Below are 21,176 nucleotides of genomic sequence, written 5' to 3'. Positions count from 1 at the left end.
TGGTTCTCTATTGCCCCTGAATAGTCTCATGCCCGTTCTCGCAAAATTATTTGTACTTGCATGACTAGTTAATTCTCCATGGAGCTATGGAATCCTTCTATCTCAAGATCCAATGGTACTAGACGTGTAGGATTGCGCTATCCCCGGGTCATATACCATTTAATATATATCAAGAAATAAAATAAACAAGTATCAAAGAGCAAAGGCAAAAAGTATAAAAATAAAAGGAAAATAACTAGATTAATAAAACGAAAGAGTTTCTATTATCAAGAGTCCATGACAAAAGCGCAAAAAACTTGATACCTAAGTTGCAACTAAAAAAATATGATTAGGCAAGTAGACCTATCATTTCTGAATATAGAAGTTTGAGTAACGAGTAATACATCACATAGGGGCTTCGAGTACTAGCACCAACTTTGATTTAATCATTATCTAGCCTAAATATATGACAAGGAGATAATAAATTAAAACAAATGACTAATCAACAACAGGTAATCTGGGGAAACCAAGAAAAGTTAAGTAAATTAACTAGTAAATAAAGGGTAGTTGAATCTATGAATCCCCCTAAGAAATCATTGATCATAATAAATAAATTCCAACAACAATTGTATATTTCAAAGACGGCGAAACCTCCTAATTATGTTAATATCTTTGTTTTCAACAGTATAAACAACTAGCCCACAGGTTGATTAATCATAATCTCTTCTCAATTAAAAACCTCAAAGACTGAACAATTTGACTTGAACAAAGAGGATTGATATAATACTACCTCTAGGGTTGCAATCTACTCCTCATGTGGGATCTACACATACAAAGGATATCTCTGTCACAAAATTTATACATCAATCATGAATTTAATAAGACGGTAATTATTAATTCAAGAATGATAAAGAACATGATTGAATCAAAGAAAAGCATTGTGCTATGGTAAGAACACAATTAAGAACAAGGTCTCATACTAGGGTTGAGCATAAATTCAAGAACTACATGTTTAGCATATAAACATTGAGGCAAAAAACAAAAGAAATGAAATAAACGATAAACGAATTGAAGAACATAGAAAAATACCTTTAATCCACTAAGAAATCTTGACTCCAAGCGTTTCCAAGATGTAAAGATGCGTTCTAAAGAGTGGTTGAAACCATCAAAAGTGTCTTGGATCATTTTCTTGAAATCTTTAGTTAGAAAGTCCTCAAAAGGATTAAAAATGTGACTTAAATAGAGTTTTCGACTATTGACATGCTCTCTACACTGCCGTGTCGATGGACGTGTCAAAATCTACTGCGCTAGGCGACAATACCTTGTCACGACGGTGTCCTTAGCATGGCAAAAACCTTTGAAAATAAAAAGTTTACGGGTCAAGAATTTTCACCTTATTTTATCACGAATCTCTAAAAACTCTAATCATAAAAGTTAATAACTTTCTAGTTGTGGGGTTCAAACCCGCACACACTTATGTGCAAAAGATATTAAATCTTCCCCCTTAACCTCTTAGGCAAACTAGCCTATGCATCATTTCTTACTGATTGTTTTAAATTTACTTTTTCCTGTGTCGCAATTGTTGAAATTTCACTTTTCATATTTATTGTTTTAAAGTTATTTATTTTCACTTTATTTTAATTGCACATGCAGATTATATCATAGACCAAGGCCTACTTTGTATTGTCGACCTTAGTCTAAAACGACGTCATTAATAATATCAACTAATACATCATGTTAAATAACATTTATTTTGTACTATTTTTATAATATTTGATGTATATGATAAATTTAAATTTTACTGCACATAAACACTAAAATATCCATAAATATTATACTACAGGTATATCATATCTATTTCTATCAACTTTGTAGTAGGTATATAATATTTCTTCTATGTGCGTGTTTATTAAAAAAAAAAAAACCTTAATATCCATAAATATTATACTAGAGACGTATTATGTTTAATAACATTGATCACGTACTATCACTACTACAGAAATCACTTACAACGTCGGGGATATAACGTCGGTTTTTCAAATAACCGACGTTAAATATTTTTCTAAATTTACAATTTTTTAAAAAGACATATAACATCGGTTTAATCATAAAAATGTCATAATATGTCCATAAAATTAAAAATAAATTACAAAATATACGACGTCCATTTTTCATTTAATTAACGTCGTAACACTTTAATTAAAAAAAATATACTATACGACGTCAGTCTTCCAAATAACCTACATCATAACCTTTATATTTAAAAAAAAATTAAAGTTTCAGATTGCCTATACCCACCGCCGCCCACACTTCAAACAAAAAAATCTATACCCATCTGCCATCCTCGTCTCCACGGCACACTGTCGATCCACTACCGTCGCGTTGTCGCCACAGCCACCACATCGTCTCCTTTTGCTCATCACCACAGCTGCTCTACTATAGCCGCCAGACCGCCGTCGCCCCATTGGCTTCACCGTCGCCAGCGGTCTCACTGCTCACTGCCCCGTCATGTCGCCCCAATAGCCCTCGCTGGACGCCGCTGCGCCACTACCACACGGTAATAGTTTTTGTTTTTTTTTTTTTAGAAAAAAAATCATTTTAATATATTTTGAATTATTTATTTATATATATTTCAAATTTTATTCGAAATTTTATGAATAGTGGTGTATATATTTATAATTTTATGAGTTTGTGTGTGTGCAAAATTTATTTATAAATATTTCAATTTTTATGAGTTTGTGTGTGTGTGTACATATTTTGATATTTTGAATTGTATAAACGATTGTATGTATATTTTAAATTTTAGGAATTTTATGAAATATTGTATATCTATTTTGCATATTAATTTACAAATAAAACTTGTAGGTCATTAAATTGAATTGGATTTTTTTATTGAGGTGGACAAATTTTTTTTGAGGTAAGATATTTTTCTATTTATTTTCATGCAAATTTTTGGCATGTGAAGTTTTATTACTTTTTATCTATATACTTTGATTATTTTGATGGGGGGGGGGGGGGGGGGTCATTATGTGCCGAAATTGATAGCGTGTTAAAGATGAGGATTAGAATATCAGAAGATACGTAATACAAGTCTGTACAATAGTAGTATAGAAAGACAGAGAGAGAATCCTAGTAGGCTACAAATATAAGAGTCCGAACACTCCCCCTCAAGCACAAAGTTGGCAAGTCGCAACATTGAGCTTGTCACGTAGAAAAGTAAACCAAGTAGATGGAAGAGTCTTAGTAAAAATATCAGCCAATTAACTGATCCTTCATAGAAATAAAATGAACTTGTATCTCCTTCTTGGACACCTTGTCACGAACGAAATGGTAGTCAGTCTCCACATGCTTTGTTCGGGCGTGGAAAACTGGGTTGGCACACAAATAAGTGGCACCCAAGTTGTCTCACCATAGCTTAGGCCCAGAAACAGGTGGCAAACCAATCTCCTTGAGCAGGGAAACGAGCCAGGTGACTTCAGCAGACACATCCGCCAATGCCTTGTACTCAGCTTCAGTTGAGGAACGGGCCATAGTACGCTGTTTCCGACACGACCAAGAGATCAAATTGTTGCCCAGATAAACTGCAAAACCACTCATCGACTTCTGGTTATCAGGATTTCCAGCCCAATCAGAATCAGAGAAATCATGGATGTCAGCCGACGCAGACTTTTTGATATGAAGACCAAAACCAAGTGTACGTTTAACATACCGTAGGACCCGCTTCAACATACTCTAGTCCGCCGTAGTTGGGGCATGCAAATGCTGACATACCGAGCCGATTAACAGCATAAGACAAATCCGGGAGAGTCATGCGAGGACAGAGCTAGTGTGGCGGTGTTTCGTGTTTGGTGGCGACTGGCGAGGTGCGACCAGCGACAGTGCGAGGACAGAGCCACAAACAGGGATAGAGCGACAGTGCTATGGTAGGGGAGACGAGAGGGTATCTTATACCAAATAACGGTACTCTGGTAGCGAGATCTGAGAGGCAGATAGGCGGTCCGGCGGACTGGCAGAGAGTGACGAAAGAGGCGAGCGACATAGCAGTCTTTGGTCAAAATATGAAATAATGGAAATTTGAAATCACTTGTTTTAGAAACATTTAGCATTAAACATAAATATTAATATTAATATTAATGATCGTAGAGATTTAGCGGCGGTTATGATAAACCGCTGCAAATAATTGCATCTAACAATAAATTATTTAGATTTTCGTATTAAATTAGCGGCGGTTTTTATAACCGCCTCTAAATGAACATTTAGAGGCAGTTATATATAACCGCCGCTAAGTATATGTCGCTAAAAAGTCAGTTTGTTGTAGGATCACTGCCAAGTATTGAAGCGCACTAGCCAAGCTGCGGTACTGAGTGGGATCAGCATAAGGAGCTGGCGCAACATCATCAGACTTGTTAAGCGAAACCGGAGTGGACACTTCTTTACACTCAACCATACCTGCACGTTTAAGAATATCCTGCATGTATCGTTGTTGAGAAAGAAGCACACCACCAGACAGCGGCACAGTCTTAATACCAAGAAAAAAAGATGGAGCCCCCATATCACGAATTTTGAACTCTGTGCCATTTCAGCCACAAGACCGGCCATACGGTGTGGATCTAAACCGATGACTAGAATGTCATCCATGTACCCTAAAAAATAAAGCTGAGTACTGTCATGAGAATAAACAAATAATGAAACATCAGTTTTAGAGTGGATAAAGCCAACAGAACCAGAAAAGTATGCAATTGCGTAAACCACGCACGGGGGGCCTGTTTAAACCCATACAACGGACGTTGAAAGAGACACACACGATCAGGCATCGCCTTATCCACATAACCAGGCGGCTGATGCATATACACAGTCTCAGCGAGGTTGCCATTCAGGAATGCATTATGAACATCCGATTGACGAATGGACCAACCCTACGAATAAGCCAAAGAGAGAAGAAGACGAACCGTGGTCTGCTTAACAACCGGACTAAATGTGACACCCCGTAATCCAAATTCAATTAAGGGATTAATTAAGTAATTAATCCTAATCCGATTGATAATTTAATTCCTTAAATTCTTGAAAATTCAATAGTCGGGGACTAGTAATTGACTAGTCAACCCCAAAGTCAAGTGTTGTACCTAAAGCTTTGTGAGTAGTTCCCTTGTTCCCTTACACCTCTTCATTTTAGTAAGGGTAATAAAGGAATTTCTCCTTATGTTAGTAATGTAAGCTAACCTAGAAGACACCCTCCATTCTTTTCCTTACACTTTATAAACTTGAGCTCCTCCTTCTCTCTAAAAGTTAGATAGTTTTTCTTCCAAGCCAAGTTGGAGCTTTACCAAATCTTCAAAGTTTGTCTCCAAGACTCCACCTTTCCTACCTTTGAGCATCTAGGAGGGTAAGATCTATGTTTATCTTGTGTTTTTAGTGTTTTCTAAGGTGTCTTTCCTTAAAGATAGAATCTTTATGATCTTTTGGTGTGTTCTTGAAGCGGGTGTGGAAGGTGAACCTTATTAGGAGCTTTGTGAAGTGTTAAGTGAAGGTTTTTGTCTACAAGAGGTAACCCATGCTCTACAAAATCTATTTTGCTTACCTATATGATGATTAATTGGATTCTACATGTGATTTTTCTATGAAACGTGAGTGTTGATGCATTGTCTTGTGAAAATGCATATCTAGAGCTTGTTAATAGGGTTCATGTATGCCATTGCTTGACTATTCCTTTGATTCAAGTCATTTTGTTGTATTTGGTGAGATTTGGTATGTTTTGGATTTGAATTTGAGCTTGGTGTTGAAAATCCCCGATGGGATGTTTTTGTACAGGGCATGGTACCTGCGGGCGGAACGGCGGGCAGTGGCCTACCCGCCGCCCCACCTGCGGGGTACGAGTGTGGAGGAACTTGGTTCCCGCGGGCGGAACCACGGGTGGGGTCCACCTGTGGCCCCACCCGCGGGTACGTATTATGGTGTTGTTCGGGGATTTGTTCTCCGTGATTCTTTTGACTCGGTATTTGGTCTTTTGACTTCCCGATGTTCTTTTGAGGAACTATTTGAGCGTCTTCTTGATGTTTCGTATGTCTAGAACTATATGGTAGGAATCCATGTAGGTTTTGGTGTCTTGAATCGTGCTAAGTGTTCAACATTGTGATTCGTTGGACCGTGATGAGTCTTGTGTGTTCTTCGGAACTATGTTTGGTTTACCCGTTTGATAAGCATGCTAGTTTGTGTTTAAATGCTAGCATGTGTGTTGTTTGTCCTTTCCTTTGGTGGATGATAACTTGTGTTTATCATCGTTGTTGTTGGACTGTGATCCATTCCTTGATTGAGTATGGTTTCACATCTTCGTTGTGATCCGTTGATTGATTCCTATTGTGGTGTGGTGTGTGTGGCTGTACCTGGATTGCACGATTAATGGTATGGGACATTAGTCACCAAGGTACGGTAGTGGTCCTCGTGGTGGCCATGACGCGATTATGGAGTTTGTGACCTTTGTGTAAGGTTCACGTATTTGTTAAAGGGTAACATGTGTTACCAAGGCATGTGTTGCCATGTGTGATCGGTACCCTCGTGTACTATGAAATCGGTGGTATTCTTGGAGATTGTCGGAGTGGGGACGACGGTCCTCGGGGGAATAAGGTTGGACTTGGTGTACAGGGGTCCTGGAGGTACAGGTTGAAACTAGCTATAAGGTTGAGGGTAGCCATAAGGTTGGAACCGGGCATAAGGAAGGCATCTCAATTCGTGATGGGTGATGCCACGAAGGCTTGTGTAGCCGTTGTTGTGTATTTCTCTATTTGTGACATGTGTTGTCACAAAGGCATGTGTTGCCAATGGTTGTGTCCTTATTCTCTTGTGTTATGCATGTCGGGTGATAATCTACTGTGTGATGGTAGATTATGCCTTGAGTCGTTATTGGTTCTTGTTGTCTTGGGATGTGTTCCCTTATATTTATTGTGAGTGCAAAGAGCTTTGTGTTTGATTTCTATCTTGGCTTTTAAATTGATATATACTATATCCCGTTTCGCAAATGATTTTGTATATAAACTATCTACATATGATATTTCACATGTATTGGTGGGTTACCAGCATCATTCGCTGACCGGGCGTCGTCCCATATATCTATGTGTATCTTTCAGGTGCTGAGTAGATGAGAGCGCGGTCTAGAGGCAGTTAGTGTAGATCCCTTTCCCTTGTGATGGTTTGGGCCTGCGTGCCTTTGATTATACTCTAGACTTATGTTGTTGACTTTGCTTTTGGGATTGATAGATTATGTTGCAGATGTTTACGCCTGTGGGTTCACCGTTGTGTGAGCGTGGCATAACACTCTATGTTTTCCATCTATTTCATGCTTAAGTCTTCCGCTGTGTATGCTTTTATGGTTAGAATTATCTGCATGTTTAAGGTTTAAATTGGTATGGAAATCGGGGTGTTACACTAAAGGACTCAAAAAAGTCCTTCCCTGCAACCTGATTAAAGCCCTTAGCCACCAACCGAGCTTTCTGGCGCTCAATGGAGCCATCAGCATTCCGCTTAGTCCGAAACACCCACTTACACCCCACAACATTCATACCAGGAGTGTAGGGAACCAGCTGCCACTTATTGTTATGAAGTAGAGCATTAAAATCTACGTCCATGGCTTCACGCCATTCCGGATGCTTCACTACCTAAGAATAGCAAGTCGGCTTAGACACACATGCGGTTGACGCAAAGGCAACGTGCTCTTTGGGACCCATACTCCGCTAGGCCATCCCGTGAGAGCGAGGCAGAACCGATTTAGCACCACGACGAGGCCGACCAGCTCGAGAAGGTTGCACGTGGTCAGAAACTGTCCACTCACTGGAGGCCGAGACCGGTTCAAGCAAGGCATCATCGTGCGGAGCAGCTGGACGAACCGCCACCTCAGTCAAGATTGACTGGGAAACTGGAACAAGAGTAGCTCCCCAAGGCATCGCTCGAGGTGCATCAACAACATGCGAAGAAACAGAAGTAGCAAACGGAAAAACAGACTCATCGAATTTCACATGGCGACAGATGAAAACCTTATTAGTGTTAGTATCTAAACAGCGATATCCACGAAATGAGTCAGGATACCCCAAGAATACACACGAAGACAAACGAAACTGTAGTTTATTACGATTATAGGGACGCAACAACAGAAAACAAAGGCACCCAAACACACGCAAGAAAGAGTATGAAGGAGGAGAATGATGTAAACGAAAATGAGGAGACTCATTATCCAACACATGAGTAGGCATTTTATTGATTAAATAGACATCAGTCTCAAACGCGTAGTCCCAAAAACAAGAGGGAACAGACGCATGAGCCATTAAAACCAACCTAGTCTCAACTATATGCCGATGCTTACGTTTTACCCGCCCATTTTGCTCATGCGTATATGCATAGGACTGCCTGTGGCGAATACCCAGAGACGCAAAGGTGGAATGGAGCTTTTTGAATGGAAACAGTTTTTTTGAGAAAACAAACGCTCAACTAGTAACCGAAACCGCTCGAAGATAGAATAAATATCAGTTTTTGCACACATAGGATAAAACCATACATAGCACGTATAATCATCCACAATCAGTACGAAATAACGAAAACCATTCATAGAATGCAATGGTGCAGGGCCCTAAATATCAGTGTATATTAATTCTAAAACACAAGTACTGGAAGTAACAACACAGGGTAATGGAAAACGAGAAAACTTCCCTAGCTGACACGTAGAACAAACATTCGATAAATCACTAGACTTAAATAAACCAATACAAGAAGACTGTAAAATCTGACGTAAAACCCGAGAGTGGGGATGACCGAGCCACTTGTTCCAAACAGAAGACGACGCACGCGCAGCAACATAAGCAGGCGGACTAGAATGCGATGTAGGCCAGGTGTATAAACCCCTCGAAATACTTCCCTTAAAATGCACCGCCCTAGTCAAAAGGTCCTTCACAAAGAAACAAGTAGGGTGAAACTCAAAAATGACACGATTATCTTTAGCGAATTTCTAAACAGACAACAGAGAAGAGGACAGACCGGGAACATGAAAAACATCGTTCAATTTAAACAATTTAGAGGAAGAGGCTATCGATGCAGAACCAACACTAAGTATAGGCATACCTGCACCATTGCCCACTCGTAGAGTGTCAGGGCCATCATAACTAGCAACAGAGGACATCATAAAAGGATCAGGATTGGCTTGGTTCATGGCTCCTGTGTGGGGAAACCACTGATGAGAACCAACTCAACCACCGTTATCCGTGGAATAAGCCATATGCGCCTGGGGTCCAGGTGACTCAGAGTACCTACGATAACAAGTTAATGCAGAATGGCCCTGACCATTACATATCTGACACTGAATATTAGACCGGGTGCAACCCCGACCCCACTACGACCTGAACTCCTCGTCCGCGACCACCACTGCCCGAGCCACACCCATAAACCATGGGTGCACAGGCTAAGTCTACAACAATCCGTTAAAGCAACATATTGTATAAGGCACACAGGCCACGTCTATCTAAGGCTCACATGCCCAAAACATAACAATTAAAGGAAGGAGAACTACACTAGCTACCAACAATGACTAGCGCGCTCCACAATTAAGCAAAACCTGTAAAAGATAAGGGATAACACCCGGTAAGCGAATAATGCTGGTAACCCATCAATACGCATTAAATAACATAGTATATAGATAGATATAATCGAAAGCATTTGAGACTGAGGAATACAATATATAGTCATTTGAAAGCCAGGAGAAGATCAACATCAAAGACTCATCACTCTCTCAATAAGAACGAGGATCATCAACCTCAACAAGACAACAAACTACAAACAACAAGGGACAACACAACTCTAGATGCAACCTACCATTCACAAGGTAGAGTTCATCAAAGACATGCATATAAGCAAGGAAATTTACATTCACATAATGACACATTCATGTTTCAAGTTTCAAAGTTCCAACCTTATGGCTACCCCCGGCCTTATCACAGTTCCAACCGTTACCTCTTAGTGCCACCCTGTACTTCTGAGTCCAACCTTATTCTGCATGGGACCGTCGTCCCCCACCTACACTGCCAATCATTCACCGCTGAACTCTTAGTACACGAGGGTACCATTAAATATCATAGTCACACACCACCGATCATGTGAGCAAAGCTCAAGTCACACACCACCAATCTCATTCATAGTCACACATAGTCATCATCATCAAGAAGACTAAAACCCATCAACAACCTTAATCAAGTATCAACAAAAGGTACAACGATTTGTACAAGATCACACCACAAGAACCAATCAAGAGATCACAACAAAGACATGAGACAATACTCAACAACAAAGGATTAGAATCCAACATCTAATGATTGACAACGCAAGTTGCCAACCCCAATAAGAAGGAACAAACCACACATACTAGCATAACAACATCAAACTAGCATGCTCAACAAGCGGGTAAACCAAAATGGTTCCAATGAACCTTCAAGACTCATATTAGCCCAACGAATCACAGGGTTGGACCCTTAGCACGATTCAAGACACCAAATCTTAACATGGATCCCTACACATCGTTCTAGACATATGAAACATCAAGAAGACTCACAAAGAGCTCAATAATCCAACAACGGGAGGTCAAAACATCAATACCAAGAAGAAAAGAATCACGGGGAACAAATCCCTGCACTCACATCAAACGTTCCCCGCGGGTGGTGCCACGGGTAGGCCCCCACCCGTGGGCCTGCCCGCGGGGTACACTCCCCACTCCAGCCTGTTCCCCGCGGGTGGAGCGGCGGGTAAGCCACTGCCCGCCGTTCTACCCACGGGGTACATCACCTGTACACAATTTTCCCTTCGGGGATTTTCATCATCAAGGTCAAGTTCAAGTCCAAAACACCCAAAATCTCACACACAACAAAGATATGACTTGAACCCAAGAAATAGCCAAGCAATGGCATTCAAAAAACCTAAATACAAGCTCTAAACATGCATCATCATAAGATCATGCATCAAATCTCACAAATCACATCAAGAACATCAAGTAGAAGCCAATAATAATCATTTAGGTAAGAAAATAGGTTTTGTATAGCATGAGTTACCTTTGTAGCTTAACAACTTCTCCTTTTCACCCTCTTAAGCCTCTTCTTAGAGCTCTTCTTCCTCACCAATTTCTTACACAAGCCAAAACACAAGAAAGATTCTATCTTAAATAAAGACACCCAAAAGATGGCTAAAAACACTAAAAAGCTATGAACCTTACCCTTTCCTATGCTTGGGAAGAAGAAAGTAGGAATCTTGGAGTGGGATCTTGCAAGGCTAGAATGTTCTCCTTTTTTCTTGAAGAATAAGATAGGTTCTTTTAGAGATATGCTAGAGTGTTTGAGACTTAGGCTTGAGTGAGGAATGAATGAAATGTCTTGCTAGGGATAGCTTGAACCACAATTCATGGGTGAAATGTCACTTTTACCCTTACTAAGGTTGGAAAGACAAAGGGCTAAGGGCACAAACCATAAAGCACAAGGTACACTTGATTGACTTAAGTGACTAGTCAAATTCTAGTCCCTCGACTATTAAATTTCAGGATTTTTAAAAATGGATTACCAAGGAAAGCTTGGATTAATTATTCGATTAATCCCAATTAGTATTTAGATGTACGGGGTGTCACACCTTTAGCCTCTAAGTCCGACACAAGGTTTTCATACTCGTGCACCTGCTCTATTATTGGTTTAGTCCACCATCTTGTAGTTGAGCCAGTGCCCAACTGTGTACTTTCTACGTCCCGCATCTTCTGTTCCATATTTCTTCTTCAGCATGTCCCAAATTACCCTCATTGATCGATAATTTGCATATATGTCTAACAGATTATCAAACATATGTTCTAGCAAAGTGCTTCGGACGAGCTTGTTGTCTCGTTCGTACTTGGTACGAACTTCAGTTTCTTGGGACTTACCAGTAGCCTCGGTTGACCCTGACTTTGGATAAGGAGTTTTCGGATCAGTGGTGTCGGCTTCTGTCTTAGGTTGAGAGGACTCAGCAACCTTGGATTCGGGTTGAGCGGTCAGAATGTACTCCAGCTCAACAGACTCAAAATAGATCATCATTTTGATGGCCCAGCGTTGGTAGTTGAGCCTGTCAAGTGACTGTAGCTTTGCAAGATTAGAAGTTGCTTTGGACGACATTTTCAGAGGAAATAATCGGATAAATTTTTGCTTTTAACTGTTGGACGTGGGATGAAAATGGCGGTAATTTGTTGTTGTTTGATGTAGGCTGATTTGGATGGAAATAACAAAGGAATTTTGTGGCGTGTAAACACTACCTTAAAAGCGAAAATTCCCAGAGTATAGTCGGATGCTTTCGACCGGTTGCACACAGAAGGCACAGGCGAACCTGACTCAAATGCTCAGACTACTCAGAGAATGAGAGAAGAATGTTAATGAAGCGTGTTTAGAATTCAGGAGGAGCATGGTATTTATAGCTATAGAAATACCCGCCCCTCCTCTCTCAGTGATTCAATTTCCACGAAAATAGGGGAGAATGTGGTGGAGAGGGCAACTGATAAGTGTTAAAATGTATCACTTTTATGGGTTAATTAAGAGTCATATTTTGCTTAATTAGAGTCCTTAATGCCTATTATGTGCTTAGAATAGCTTAATTTGATTAAAGTTAGGCACAAGGACTAGTTTTGGTTACATTTGTTGAAAATAGCAAAATGTTAACAATTTTAGAATATTTCAGCGACACTTTGGAAGAATAATCATATATGGAGCTAGGAGTGTCCGATCGAGGTCAATCAAGTGGCGTTGGATCGGCATTTCGAAGGGCTACAACTTTTTTGAAGACCACAAAGGCTATTTCAGATATATATGCAGTCAAACTCCCATTTACGTTGGAGTGACGCGCGTAACGCGGCGTTAGCTGAAGCGATATTTTGGCGACACTTCGGTAGAATGATCATATATGGAGCCAGGAATGTCCAAATGAGGTGATTCAAGTGGCATTAGATCGAAATTTCAAAGATCTACAACTTTCATACGACCATGAAGGCTAATTCGGACGTCTAGGCAGTCAAAATCAGCGATGAATGCGTCAGAATTCCCAGTCACGCCCACTGTCACGCAGTGAGGGCGCGTGAAAAGGAAATAAAGGGGTCTTGGCAAGGTTTTTAGGCAAGATTTCAGATCTGAAACTTTATTCCCATCATTATTCATCTTTCTACTTTCTCACTCTAGGTTTTTAGGTTGGATTAGGTTAGAATTCCCTCCCTTCTCTCTAGAGGCTAGCTCTCAAGCACTCTCCATTTTGTAAGAAGAAGAAGGGGATATTCAAGCTCATCTTGGTGGATCTTCATCTTCACTTGATTGTTTTGTAATTTTGACATTACAAGTGGGTAATCTCTTAAGATCTATCTTTATATTGCTTGATTTGATGATTATGCCTACTTTGTGTATGTTGAGATTATTGAGCATGAATATGAGTAGCTATATTTCTATGAGTGGATTGGATATTTCTTTGTGATTGTTGATGTATTGATTAATGTGATTTGGCTATATGTTTGATCATTGTTGGAAGTGGATTTTGTATTGTCTTGTGTGTGTGTTGCGCGCACTCTTGCGTGAGGTTTAGGATGGGTGTATTGACAAGAGATTGTGATATACCATAGCCTTATTTGTATGAGTGTATTGGCCAGAGATTGCGATACACTCTAGCCTTGATTGGTAGTGTGATTGTCTTAACTTATGTTTGAGTTTGCGCACCACATACATGAGAGTTAGGAAGAGTGTATTGGCAAGAGATTGTGGTATACTCTAGCCTTTCCACTTGCAATTCTCGCCTTGCAATCCGAGAGGGCCAAGTCCGGAATCAAACACGTAGGCAAGGTGTTTGATAAAATGCCTTAGTCACACTAAGGAGTGTTCTAAGAAGTTAAGTACGTATCGGCTTAGCACTAGTAAAGCGTGAGCCAATGATCAAACCCCCGTTTAGCCTCCATTCTCGACAATGCCTATACATTGCAATTCTAGGAATTCCAATCCACTCCACTTCTTTTTATTTTCTAGTTTCTTTTGTTTTCTTTTGCATGTTTTCCTTTATTGCACTCTTTGCTCCCTACTTTCCCCGTACACATACCACCTACACCTAGTTTTCTCTTGTTAATGCACTGTGATACATGATTGTCTTGCACTCTATTTACTCCGACTTGCCATCCTTGAGTTCGACACTCGGGGATTTCATATCTTCGTTTATACTTTCCATCCTATGTCACCCACGAAATTACATTCCACCAGCCACATTTGTAAGGATTAAAATCTGGCTTCACAATTTATTGTGGATGGCACAACTAATGAAGGGATCTTCACTTCTTTTGAATGTTATTCCCAACAATAATCGGACAACTCCGTCTACATCACCGGACGCCCAGCCAGAGCCAAGTCCTCCACTAACATCTGTGCTCGCCCAAGATAGTTGGAGACAGAGGAGCTGCATTGCGCTAATCCTTGCAACTCGCCGAGCAATCGTAGAGCACGGGACCTGGTTGCCGACCCCAGCGACTGTTCTATCGCCAACCACAGCGCTCGCGACGTCGTCCGGCCAACCTCCAATGGAATCGTCTCATCGGATAGCTATGAGATAAGGAGTGACAGGTTGGCTTGATCCTGCCGATGCCATTGCACACGAGAGGAGGAAGCCAGCTGCTCAGCGTCACTGCTTTTCGCCGTTGAAGCCACCGGCGCAATCAACTCTGGACAAGGAATGGTGCCATCGACAAACCCAAGCAAGCCTTGACCCTCCAAGAACGGGATCATCTGTGTCCTCCAAAAAAGATAATTGCACGCGGGAGTTTAAGAGAAACAAAGTGGTGTGCGGAGGAAAGACTATTGTTCGGTAAAACGGGGGTAGGGGCATCCTCGGAAACAGTCCGTTCTGAAGAATCACGAACAGAGCCATCATCATTCACTCCCAAGGCTGCCATGGAAAAAAACCTGGATACAACTGATACCAGATGAGGATTGTAATATCAGAAGTTACATAATACAAGTCTGTACAATAGTAATATAGAAAGATAGAGAGAGAATCCTAGTAGGCTACAAATATAAGAGTCCTAATATTAAGGAATGGCGTTGATTGATATTGTTTTTATGATGTTTGATGAAATCTCAATGAAATCTAAAAGAGTAAATCTTGGTGATAAATAGGCTCCATGTATGTGCTTCTACTAAATTGATATTGATGTCCTTGAATTTGGATCAATGACCCTTAGGCAGATGTTTACTTCAAACTTCAATTTATCTCTGTTTTTGGCTTTTCTTTGTGCATCTAGTGATTAGCCACACCGTGGTCTACGTTTAAATTATTTGTGTCTATTATTATAGAAATTTGTTAAAATAATGTTAACAAAAGTTTAATTGGGTTTAATATTATTTTAGATTGGCTTCTGATGGATAAAAGTTGGATGAATGCTTGTCAAATTAGTAAGGAATACGAAGATGGAGTTAGAAAATTTTTAAAATTTGCAAAGAATAACCTTCCGAATAGTAATAAGAGGTTCTTGTATCCTTGTAAGAAGTGTTGTAATCAGAATAGGTTATGTGAAGACGACATATTTGATGATCTAATATATAATGGGATTAATCCATATTATACAAAATGGATATGGCACGGTGAAAGCTATGTGGTTACGACATCTAACATGTATGTTGACAACGAAGCAAATGCAGATGATGAGTCTGAAGATCGGTTCGATGAAATGTTTCCCTATATATATAATATTAACATTTTAAAAAACTAATTTTTTAATTATTAAATACAAAAAAATTAGTATTAGTTGTAGACTTTACTTTTTTTTTTTAAACTTTGAATTTAAAAAAAAAAAAAAAACAAAAAAGCCCGTGGACGGACCCGCGGGGCCCGCCAACCCACATAGGGCGGCTATCGTTGAATGAACCCTAGCCTGCGGGTCTGGTGGGCCAACTCGCAAAAGCCCGCAAAAAATTAGACTCGAAAATTTTTGCATGCGCATCCCTTGGAAAATGACTTCCCCCAAAAAAAGGGGAAGTCATTTTCCTCCAAAAGATACCTATTTTCCTTTGACTAAGGCATCATTTTTCATTGACTTCATTTTCCCCCCTCTTGCCAAACAACCGGAAACTCGAAAAACATTTTCCAGAAGTCATTTTCCGTGTTTCTAAAGACACCCTAAACTAAGTATATCCTTTACAATTCAAATACAATAAATGTTACAAATTCAATTATAACTAATGAATGTCTGGAATTATAATTGTTTCTTTTTTACTCCATTTAACACATTAAAAAGATAAAAATTAAAAAATAAAAAACCTTTAAAATACATTTATTTTAAAAATTTGAATTATAAGTTTATTAATTGGCTACTAAAAAGTATAGTCTTTTTAGTTAAGATTGGTGATTTTTTTTTAACAAGGAAACTCGTATTTACTATCTAAGAGTGTACACATATAGTTTATATCTTGCTTATGTTTAATTGTCACAAAACCATACAAGAGAGACAAATCGCATTGAAAGATCATGCACAACGAGTTAGACCAAGGGGTGCGTGTTGATCAAATCAAATTTGTGACATCCAAATATGAGGGTCATGTTCTACTGACTCGATCACCGTTTTTAAGCCGTGTTGGAGGGTAACATTAACCAAGCTAAAAATAGTGAAGGGCAATAATGTACATTCTCCCTCGGTGTCAGTTGTAACCATCCATTCTCACTATATATGTTTGACATTTTTCCTCCATGCACTGTAATTCATCTTTTCCCAGATAATGAACTTACTGTCCATCTCTTTACCCTTCTAGCTTGTGTGTTTGCTGTTCTCTATTATGGTATCAGAGTGGGGACGGAGCACATATGCTGCCGCCGTCTCCGGCACAGGCGAGCCGATCGAGCAAGCACCGCCAATCGTTCTACCGCCGATCGTCCAGCCACCGCCGATTATTCAGTCACCAGCTCACTCTCAAAATAGCATTCCGCAGAGGAATTTGTTTCCGTAGAGGAACACCAGCTCAAATGACATTGAGAATCCGTATTTTCTTAACAGCAACGACAATCCGAATATGGTTTTAGTCAGTCCTCCCTTAGCCGGCAGCTCGAACTACGGATCGTGGTCCATATCCATACGTGTTGCTCTCGAGGTCAAAAACAATTGGTGTCTGATCGATGGGAGCATTGTCACACCGAACAGAGATCAGGAAAACTATGCCGCTTGGAGCCGCTGCAATTTGATAGTCGGAGCTTGGATTCTCAGGTCAATTCATCCTTCTATAGCTCAGAGTGTTATGTATATGGAGAAAGCAAAAGATGTTTGGGATGACCTAAGGAGAAGGTTCTCACAGAGAGATCCTAATCGAATCTCTACCTTACAAAATGAAATTTATGATTTAAAGCAAGGTAGTATGTCTGTAAATGACTATTATACGAAATGCCGGACGTTGTGGGAACAATTGAATGCGTTGAGGCCCTTACCAATTTGTAAGTGCGATCCACGTTGTTCTTGTGACCTTGTGGATGAAATTAGAAAGGAACGGGAGATAGATCAGATAATTAGATTTCTTCAGGGATTGAATGAAGATTATAGTTCACTGAAACAGGGAATTCTTATTCTTGATCCGTTACCAGAAATTTATAAGGCTTTTGTCATGGCTGAGAAACTTGAGAGACAAATAAACCTAACAAATTTGAGCCTAAAAGGTCTAGAACTTGCTCAGGCCAATGCTATTCAAAGTAACCAAACTTCTGCAGATGACATAGTTGGAGCAGTAAGCAGCTATAATGGCAGGAGAAATGGGAATTTCAATAATGGAAACAAAGCAGCCAAGTGTACCTTTTGTGGTATGACCAGGCACACTCTGGAGAAATGCTATAAAAAGCATGGTTATCCTCCGTGTTGGGTGATAAGTGCTTATTTGTCTATATTTTCCTCCCTTTCACTAAGCCATTTTGCTTATAGATCATTCCAAATTTCATGAGATTATGATTAAATTGTGTTATTTTGCTAGGAGTTTCGTTTGGAAAGCATTGGAAGCAAAGATGACTAATATCATGCATTTTGGTGGATATTGGAGTCAAGTGGAGCATTATGGATACATTTAGAGTCCATGGGAGCCAAGGAGAAGCTAAGTTGATGGGCAAAACTCTTCCAAGGGAGTCTAAGAGTGGTGTATTCAATGGTCTTAGTCATTTGGGCAAACCAAAACAAAAGAGGAGCAAAAGATCAAGACATTGTAATTTTCGCTCATTTCGGACACTGTTCGTTTTTTTGGCCATATCTCGGCCTAGAAATGTCCAAATGGAGTGATTATTGCACCATTGGAAAGACAACTTAAAGGGCTACAACTTTGTTGAAGACCATAAGTGCCAATAAAATGGTTTTAGATGAGAAAAATAGCCTAGAAGTCAAGACAAGTGCACAGAATTCTGTTTCCAGCAGCCTCGTACGCCCTGCCGTACGCCCATACGCATGCCAGTACGCATCTCTTCTCCCTGATCCAGTTTTCACTGGAAATGTACCAAAAATCGTACCCCCTGGCGTATGCCCATCCCTGAGGGCGTCCCAATCTGCTCTGCTCTATTTAGGCGCGTTTTTGTGTCATTTCAACTTGGTTTTGACCCATGGTTGAGCCCTAGCTTCTCTCTTTCACTTCCTTTCATATTGTAGTGTTAGATTAGGTTTAGATTTAGGTTTCTTAACATATTTCAAGCTTGTAATCAAGGATTCAACACTTGGATTCCAAGATTCACCATCCATTTCTTAGTGAAGTTTTCTTCTCCCTTTTATCTCTTTATCTTGCAATGTTTATGCTTTACATTTATGTTTTTGTGTTCTTTATGCTATTTAATCATGAGTAGTTAGATTATGGACTTGAGTTAGGGTTGTATTATCTATCTTGATGCTTGATTTGTGATTATTGCAAAAAAGGGGAAGAACACTACCTAGGGTTCATGTGTTTGTGAAGGTGTTGTGTTTATATCTTGTTAATGTTTGATGTACACATTCATTAGCTTGTTTTTGGAGGATTCTTTGCTTCAATAAGAGTTGGGTGATGAATCCAAGCCACCCCTTGCATAGACCCGATTTCTTCCTACGAAAATAGGGGAAATTGGGGGCTTTAGATGCTTTGTGTGCTTGATAGACTTGGAATTGATTCACCACGAAAGTGGGGCATTTCCTTGTCCTAATCCTTGTTTATTAATCACGAGAATGGTTCATAGACTAGGATACCTACGTGAATTCCCGCTTGATTCCTTGGTTACTTGTTCTCCCTAATCCCTTAGGTTGTTAATGTATCTAGATGATAATGCTCCCTAGCTTGAGTCCTATTTCTTTATTTTGTGTTTATCTTTGTGTATACGTGTTCGTCTTATCATTTCCTTAAACTTGTAGTTTTCTTAGCTTCTTGTTGATTGCCTAGTGCTAGTGCCTAGTTTCTTGTGATTGTGTATTGCGTGTCATATCCCCTAATCCCCTGAGGACGATATAACACACCTGAGCTCACATCTTATTTTTGCTACACCAAAAATTGGCGCCGTTGCCGGGGATTGGCAATTTGGTGGTTCTATGTGATTGCTTGTTTTACTAGCATTAGAGTTTAGGGAATCTTAGGAGACTAAACTTTTTCTTTCTTTTTGTTTGTTTTTATTGTTCAAAGAGCTAATTGTCTAACCTTGATTGAGATTTGGTAGAAGGATCTTTTCTTTGTGCATTCATTCTTAATTGAAAAGGAAGAGTTTTCACCACTCAATCAAGAACTTTGAATCATGGAGGGGTATGATTTCCAAGAGCAAAGAATGTCATTGCCCGATTTCATCAAAATGGGTATAAAGACCTTTCAAGGTGGTCCACTTCAATCATTCCTTTCTTATTCTAAGTGGTGTTCCTATTGTGGTGAAGCTCATGCATTGGAGAATTGTTACAAGTTAAACTCCACAAGTCCAACACCACCTCAAGATTTTCAACCTTTCCCTCAAGAGTGTGGTGTCAACATGAGTCAAGAAGTCCCTCAAGAAGAAACTTTTCAAGCTTTGGAGCCACAATCTCCATGGTGTGCTATATGTGGTGGTTCTCATGCTTTGGAAAGTTTCCATATTTTGACTCCCACTTATCAAGTGCCTCATCAAGATGATCAACAACAAGCTTTGGAATATAATGTCAATATCAATCAAGAAGCTTGTCAAGGAGGTGCACCACCAATGTTCATGCACAACCTCTTTGGTGTGCCATATGTGGAGGACCACATAAAGCCGAAAGATGCTACATCCTTGATCCTAATTTCCAATATCAAGGCCAAGTTCAAGAACCTCCACATCAAGAACCTCAACAAGAATATCAAAACCAATTTCAAGAAGTCCCTTACCAAGAACCTCAACAAGAATACCAACCATTTGATCAAGAGTCTGAGTTGAAATTCATGATGGCTAACATGCTTAAGCAAATGAATGAGCAAAAAGTTCTACTAGACAACATGATGGCTCAAATACAAGGTTTGACAACTCAAGAACCCGTTCAAGAATTATCTTCCAATGGAGAGGTTATACAAGAGTTGCTCTTGCCAAATGAAGGACATGTGGTTGATGGAAATGAAAAGGAGGGTGAGGACCTTGAAGATGAAAATGAAGATAATGATGAGGTTTATGATGACTGCATTGAGATGGAAACACCAAGTTGGGGAGAAAGTGTAAACTTGCAAGGGATTGGTGATAAGGAGCAACTTGAAGATGGTAAGAGTGAAGAAGTGTTCAAGAATGACAAAATTGATGAAATTTGTGGCACAAATGAGGAATGCCCTTCGATGGATGACACTCCCTTAGATGAGGACTTTAGAGTGATTTGGGAACCGAGAGGAGTCAATATTCTTGAAAGTGTAGGTCCTCATTGGCCTATATTCATATCCAAGGATTCTTACTTCCTATTGTTGCATGACGGAGACCCAAGGTTTCCATTACTTGCTCAAGAAAAGGGAAATCATGAGAATGGAGACTTTGGGATTGGTCAATCTCATATCTACTACCAAGAAGCAATGTTTAGGAAGAAATCCTTGTTTGACTTATGGATTAAAAATGGCTTTGAGGAAGGGATATGTTTGAAGTTTGATTTGGATGAGCATAGTTTCTTAAACTTTGAAGTGGTGAAGATGAGCTTAAGAGAATTTATTGATGGCTACCACTTGAAGTGCTTTTTGGAAGAAAAGGTCGATGGA

The 21,176-nt window shown here is 39.8% G+C and overlaps 1 long non-coding RNA gene across 1 annotated transcript; it reads left to right on the top strand.

Annotated features, from left to right (window-relative positions):
• Positions 1–499: 499 nt before the first annotated feature.
• LOC109154721 lies at positions 500–21,176 on the top strand. Its single transcript, XR_002049771.1, has 3 exons — positions 500–514; positions 15,067–15,073; positions 20,949–21,176. It is a non-coding gene; the product is annotated as an uncharacterized LOC109154721 (long non-coding RNA).

This window comes from Ipomoea nil, unplaced genomic scaffold (genome assembly GCF_001879475.1).
Source record: "Ipomoea nil cultivar Tokyo-kokei standard unplaced genomic scaffold, Asagao_1.1 scaffold2653, whole genome shotgun sequence".
NCBI lineage: Eukaryota > Viridiplantae > Streptophyta > Magnoliopsida > Solanales > Convolvulaceae > Ipomoea > Ipomoea nil.
This window is presented reverse-complemented; position numbering and strand designations above follow the sequence as displayed.